Source organism: Epinephelus lanceolatus, chromosome 14, assembly GCF_041903045.1.
Source record: "Epinephelus lanceolatus isolate andai-2023 chromosome 14, ASM4190304v1, whole genome shotgun sequence".
Taxonomy (NCBI): domain Eukaryota; kingdom Metazoa; phylum Chordata; class Actinopteri; order Perciformes; family Serranidae; genus Epinephelus; species Epinephelus lanceolatus.
Window position 1 is genome coordinate 31,730,257 of NC_135747.1, and position 6,898 is coordinate 31,737,154.

Genomic DNA, 6,898 nt, shown 5'->3' on the forward strand with positions numbered 1-6,898 from the left:
TTACTTATACTTTGCAGCGTTATATTTAATGTGCACTGAAAGGTGTATGAACCTGAAAACACAGAGTTTTTGAATATCCAGATGCTTGGAAAAAAAAACAAAAAAAAGCTTTACAGTTTTAAGTGAATTGTTTTTCAACAACATTTTATATTACAGTGCTTGTAAAACCACACTAAATACACAGCAAGACCTATAAAAAGCTGATAAGAAGTATGAAATGCTTCCACCCAGCTAGCCGCCAGTGCCTGTCATGCTTTCATATACTGATGCTGCACATGACTCACTGTCCTTTAATGTGATGCAGTGGCAGCAGCCCAGTGGTGCAGCTTAAGGTAACAGAGAACGCCAGGTACAGCCTGATAATGTCAGTGTGATAATTAGTGCAGAGAGGCTTAAACCAGTGGCCCACGGGGAGACAGCCCCTGGTGTGGAGAGATGGCACGCAGCTGGATCATACTTAATTAACTAATTGAATATCATTTTGCCAGTTAGCTGGAAATTAGCTGGAAATTAAAACGTGGACAAACACGACACTGAATGGACATTATGAAATTAATTTGAAAGAATGCCTTTTTTTGCCTCTTGGAAAAGCTAATGGTCTGATGATAGGGCTTGATTTTATTATATTAATATTCATTATTGTGCATAAATAACATTTTTTATTGCTTGAAGCTCAGCTTTCATTGATGCCATGTTGTACATTTGATTTGTTTTCGTGTTCTTACCTGCCTTCGCTTACACTTTAGGATGTTTTTTTGGCTCTTCACAGCTCCACGAGAGAGTTATGTGTGTGTGTGTGTGTGTACTGTACCGCACTGTACTGTATGTGTAAGTATGACTTTCATTAGTCCCATATGAGATAGCCAGAGTGAGTTTCTTGCTGTGAGGAGGGAGGAATACGGCTTAAGAAGGTACAAAAATATCTCCGGATGTAATAAAAAAAGGAGGTCAAGCTCATCCGGGGTGACACTGGGACCTAGATTAAGTTCCACTGATTTAAAAGCATTTATCTAAAATTTAAAATTCTGTTCCGCATGTACTACCCTAATTTTTTTTTCTTCCTTTCGACATTTTTAGAGGCAAATTCACATATTATTTAAGCTTTTCCAAATATAGTTTAGTGAGTTTCTAAACCAGGGTGATCCTGCATACATAACCCTTTCACTCCCATGTTAAACACATCTTTTTTTTGGGCTCATTAGAGTTAGATTAGGTGTAAACTGAATATGCTATGCTTCAGCAACATCTCCTGTTTGCATCTGTAAGAACTCACACTAATTTATTTTTAAAGAATAGAATATGCTTAAGTCCCCCTGCTTATATTTGCTCTGTTCACATTGCAGATAAATCTCAGTAACAGACATAAAACACTACAAAGATATACATCCTTACAGCCTGTTTGAAGTCCTGGAGACCCTGGGCCCTCTTTACAGCTCAAAACAATGTTTAACATTGTTTTATCAGCTTGATACTTTTTATGTGAACTGCTGTTTCAGAGCTCAGACACCCCAGCTTTAATGCATCGTAAAATACAATGGATTTTATTATTCTTGTGTGTGACTGCGGTTGATAGTACTTTAACGCATCACTTGCCCTCCTAAATCTGGAGAAGCCTATTCGATTATTCCTTGTACTGGTATTATATAACATGAGGTCTAACAGGGAGTTAAAGCTCCCCAAATATAAGTAACATCACTATATTTTTCTGTGAATGGCTTTTTTTGGAAAACAAAAACAATATATATCTGTTCATGCATTGCCCATATAACATATAAAACATTTGCTTATTTTGTGTAGTAGCAGTGCTTTATGGAGGTGTTTGTATTTTGTCCCCAGTTTGACGCATAGGAACGAGTTCCCCATAGGCAAATTTCAGGGGATGCTTGTGACACATCCCATAAATATTTATAATATGTGCATCTATCAAATAAAAGTAGGAGAGGAATTTTATTTTTGACAAAATGTAAGACATTCACACTGTAAATGGCTGCAGAAAAAGCATACATTTGTGCATAAGAATTCACCAGAATGCAGAAAATTTAGTGTTTGGTGCTTAAAATTTTCTGTTTTGTGTGTCTATCCGAATGTCGAAACAAATCCTACACTCTTTGAGTCACTACCTCAATATTTTTACCTATTAGATCAAAAGAAATTACAAATATTTTATGTAAATTTCATGCATTGCTTATACACACACACAGCAGTGGGGTCTGTGGGGCCCCAAACAATGAGGAAGTCAATGTCAACAAGGGGAACAGACAGAATGACACATAACAAAACACAGGTACTGCACAAACCCTAGGCCAGCTGCACCTTGTACCGTAACTTTGAAATACCAACACACTCAGGCACAAATTCATTAAAATTAAATGTTTATTTACAAAAATAGTGAAAGTAAATATTAAATAAAAAGCTGAGTGTGTACCAGGCTATATATGGTGACTCATATTTACTATTTTTGCAGCTGTACAATCAGCAAGCCTTTTTTAAAATCTAGTTTTTGTTAATATTATTTTATAGATGCATAAACAACAATAATTCTAAAGCCAGTGTGTCTTTCTTTTTTAATAACTGGGACACTGCCTTTTTTTATGCAGACACATTTTCCAAGCAGTCTGCAGCGTGCCACCCTCACTCTACTGTATATTGGAGGAGAACAATGTTATACACAGTATCTCACAGCAGATTCAGTCATCTTAATATAGGGATCAGCATGAGGCATCAGTAACCGCAGGAGGAAGCCACTCACTACTATATCCTGTTTGTTGTGCCGCCGCCACCCCAGTTGCTCTTCATGCAGTAATAAACAAATAAAGTGGGAGAAATTAATCCCTCCGGAGCCATTGTGGGCATTTCACGTCACCCGCCGCCATGCTCCCCAGCTGTTTCTGTGTGCACGTGAGTGTGTGTGTGAGAGCACATAAATTTAAGCGGGGGTGTGTCTATGCAGTGGCCTGCATGTCATACAAGGCCCATACTGAGAGGAGATGAGTAGAGGACATGTGTGTGTGACGAATAGCTGAGCGCGGATACAGTCACATTATCAATAATGAGGGAAATCAGTGCATGTTTCACCTCGGCTGAAGGCAGGGGAAATTATTGGATGTAAAGATGCATAATTAATGTCCACACAACACAATGCATACATTTACTTTGTTCGTCACAATCACTAAAAATGCCTGCACCGTAATATGTTTCCCTTGCTGGAATAGATTGACTGACAACAAGCCCATATCTGTAATTAGCTCCAGTTTCCACATATTGATTTACAGTTCAACAGCATGCTTGAACACATCTGCTGCAAATCTATGTCTTCAGTGGCAAGGCGGCGAAATTTGTGCCAACCATTGTGTGTCCACGTTCTCCTCCCGGCCAATCACCCGGTCATGTAATTTTTTCAATAAACAAAATTATTCCAAAATCCAAATTCATCTCAGCCACTCAGAGAGCAAATTGGCTGAACAGGAAAACAACTTCATATGGCGATACGTTTCAGGACGGCTGTGCTCGTCCAACGATACGGCAGACCACAGAGAAATTTTTCCTCCTCAGATCTTAACACACCCACACACAATGGGCGTTTAGTATGTGTGGGTCAGCACAACAAAGGGGCTTATGGCTTGTTGTTTCCTAATTAAGAATGTAAAAGGGGATTAGGCTTCAAACGGCACAGTTTTTGTAGTTTCCTTCTTCCCCCAGCAGTCGAGGTACGGGTTACCTCTAATGGCGGCATTAGCCCATTATCATTCGCTTGTGTTATTTTTCTGAGCACAGTTATGGCTCTTCCTGTCCTCCTCACTGTCTACATCTCTCTCACATCCCCCTGTTTTTCGTCCCCCCCACCTCCTTCCCCTGGTGGTCGAAGTAGCACAAAATGTATCACTGGAACCCCCCCTCGCATCCCAAACCCCAAACCCACCCCAAACCCCCTCTTTCTGTTTCTCTGAAATAAGCAGTATTCTCTGGCCCTGTTTGATCCTTTGACTATGCAGGGGCTTCATGTCTGGCCAGTGTTTTTGGATCAGCAGGTAGTCGCAGGCAAGCTGTTAAAGGGGTCATCATTCTTCTCTCTCTCCGCTCCTCTCTGCTCCTCACACACAGATGGGGACCTGCTGAACTCTGCCAAAGGTCAGCGCTAAATTACATATTTTATGAATTCTTGCTTTAGTTCAGGCTTTTGAGAGGGGACACAGAATAATGAAACGCTGCGAGGAAAACAATTATCTGACATTTTCATTAATCACGCCGCCGATGTTATTTCAGCTCAGATATCTATTAAGACGTTTTAAGAGAGGTTTCTGTAAATTTCCAGCCTCTTAACTCTTATTTCATGCTCGCAAGAAATTGAATTATCTCCTTTTTTTCCTCTCCCTCCGTGAATTCGGCCTTCCCTCCATCCTGCGCGAGTTGAAAGGGCCGTCTGAAATGTGTGATGTTTGGAGAGGAGACATTTTGGCTGGCATCCAGCTCATTGTACACCAGTCTGGACCGGGCTGCCATGGCGGCTTTGACTCGCTGTACGGCAGACAGATGACAACTGCCGGCACGCCATTCAACACCTCAGAAACAACATCTCCCCACCATGTCTGATGCATTATGAATGGAAATCAGTGTTTCTGTTGGTTTTACTGCCCATCTCCTTTGTTGTAAAAGGATGGATTTGCCTGCGCACATTTCCGTGCATGCCGAATCGGGGCTGAAATGTCTTCAATTTTTTGTTTAATAGCTGCTCTGTTGCCATGTGTGCGCATAAGTTAGGTGGAGGTAATGGTTTGGTGTGTTTGGATAATTCAGTTGCCATCAGACTGCAGCATCTGCCATCAGGTGTCTTCTCACCGGGGATCCCGAATGGTGCTGGAGACGCGAGTATATCTGCTTTCACACTGCTGAACATGACATTTGAACGTGCATGTACACGCAAAAAGCAAAAAAAAAAAAAAAAAATCGGTGTGTGCATGCACACACACAAACACATCCGCACACTTCACAGAGGCTGTGTGAGAGCCAGAATGCAGAGCCTGAGGGCTGTTGTGCCTCTGATGTTTGTATTGTTTACTCTGTTGTCCCAGTGCATGTAGGAGATTGTTGCGCACTTAGGCCTCACTCTAGCCTTGTATTATTTACTATGACTGGTGCGGACAGCAGGTTACTGTCCAGGAGAGCTGAAAGGCCGAGCAAAGAGACGGGGGAAAAAAGGAGGCAGAGATCGAAGGAGACAGAAAGAGATCATTGACTATACCTTTTCCCCCCTATATTTGTTCACTTCTCTCTCCTTTTCGGGGTTTGTCTTTGATCCCTTCTCCTCAAACCTCTGGCCCCATGGGTCACCAGCTGTCAGACAGCCAGAGGAGGGTGCCGCCTCTCTTCTTATCCTCTCTTCTCTCACTTTTTGCCGTTTGGGATACGCACCGTTTTGCACCCGGGGAATCATTCGGGAACCCCAGGTAAGTGAACCGAAGCCACACAGATGTTAATCTCCCCTCGGCCCCCCTCAGACACACACCACACTCCTCCACCGCCTTCTAGGTCTCTTCCTTTCCTTTTTTTTCTTGCCCCTCTTGCCCTAAGTCTCTGAAATCTCATTGAAGACGTCAAAGTGGGAGTTGAAGACTCTTGATTAAGTTTCTTTTTTAATGGAGGAGGAGAGGGAAGGGGCGGCAGATAGGGGAGAGGGATGTATCTCGCGGCTGGGTGTAAGGGCCTCACTTTGGGCACGCAGGCAGGTGAGCTGGTCCTCACCTCACTCTGCTCTCCCTCCTTCTCGAACAATCCGGTTATCTGTGTCTATTACAGAAGGGCGGCTGACGGTCTGGGTAAATCCTCACTCTTCCAGACATGTTCTGGGGCCCTATCAGCTGGGGACAGGACCTTGAGCCCTGATGAGAAAACTGGTCCAGGGAAATTGAATTAGCTATTGTGTCTGGGACTTCATTGATTGCTATTAGAGTTGGCCTGGAGCTGGGTGAAGGAGAGACGAGGAGAGTTAAGCCTGTCTGAGTGGACTGCTCCAGTGGGTTTCTAGAAGGAGAACTTAAGCCATATCAGATTTAAACACTTGTCATGTTACTCTCAAACTGTAATTAACAGCGGCGGAAATAAGAAACGCCGAATTACTGAAGAAAAAGGGCAGAACTTAGAAATAGTGCAGGAGAAGGAGATTATCATGACAATGTTCAAACTGCCACGAGTAATGGTGTGAGTCAGTCATGTTAGAAGTGGATAACAATGAGAGTCAAAAGTCTATAAATGTGACAGGTCTTTTGGCTGGAGATGATGGATGGAGTCTGTGATGCAGACACTTCCTGTTTCTCTGGGTGCAGAGCTGCGGATGAAAGAGCTGCGGTGTGTTTTCAAACTGAGGAAGAACAATAGGTCAGAGGAAGAAAGAGTTCCCCTGACCTGAACCCCCCTTCTGTTGAGGCTGGGGCCTGATAGTTCTGACACCACTGATCTCTCTGGCTGACTCACACAAAGAAAGAGATAGGAGATACCTGTGGGCATTGTGCTGCTGCTGCTGCTGCATAGGCACCTGCCTCGTTTAGGAATTTTATTGCCATTTTAGCTTATTATGCATCTAAAGAAATAAAGATCAGAGACATACCCTGCTTCATGAATATGTAGAATCATGTCCCCTCTCAAATGATGGTAGCTTTTGATAGTGTTTTATATTTTTCTTATTAGTATTAATGTTGCGACACATCTGTATGTTGTGTTTTTAATATGCTAGGTCGATATTTTGCCCAACAACACATACAGTTAGACAAAAAGACATTTTAAGATTTGAATAATTCCATATTTAAAGGTACACACTCCAATTTACTTTTCTTATACTATATTATAATTGAAATCAGTTTTCATTCAGTCAAGACTTCATCCCTAAGGTTTAAGGTGTTGTTAA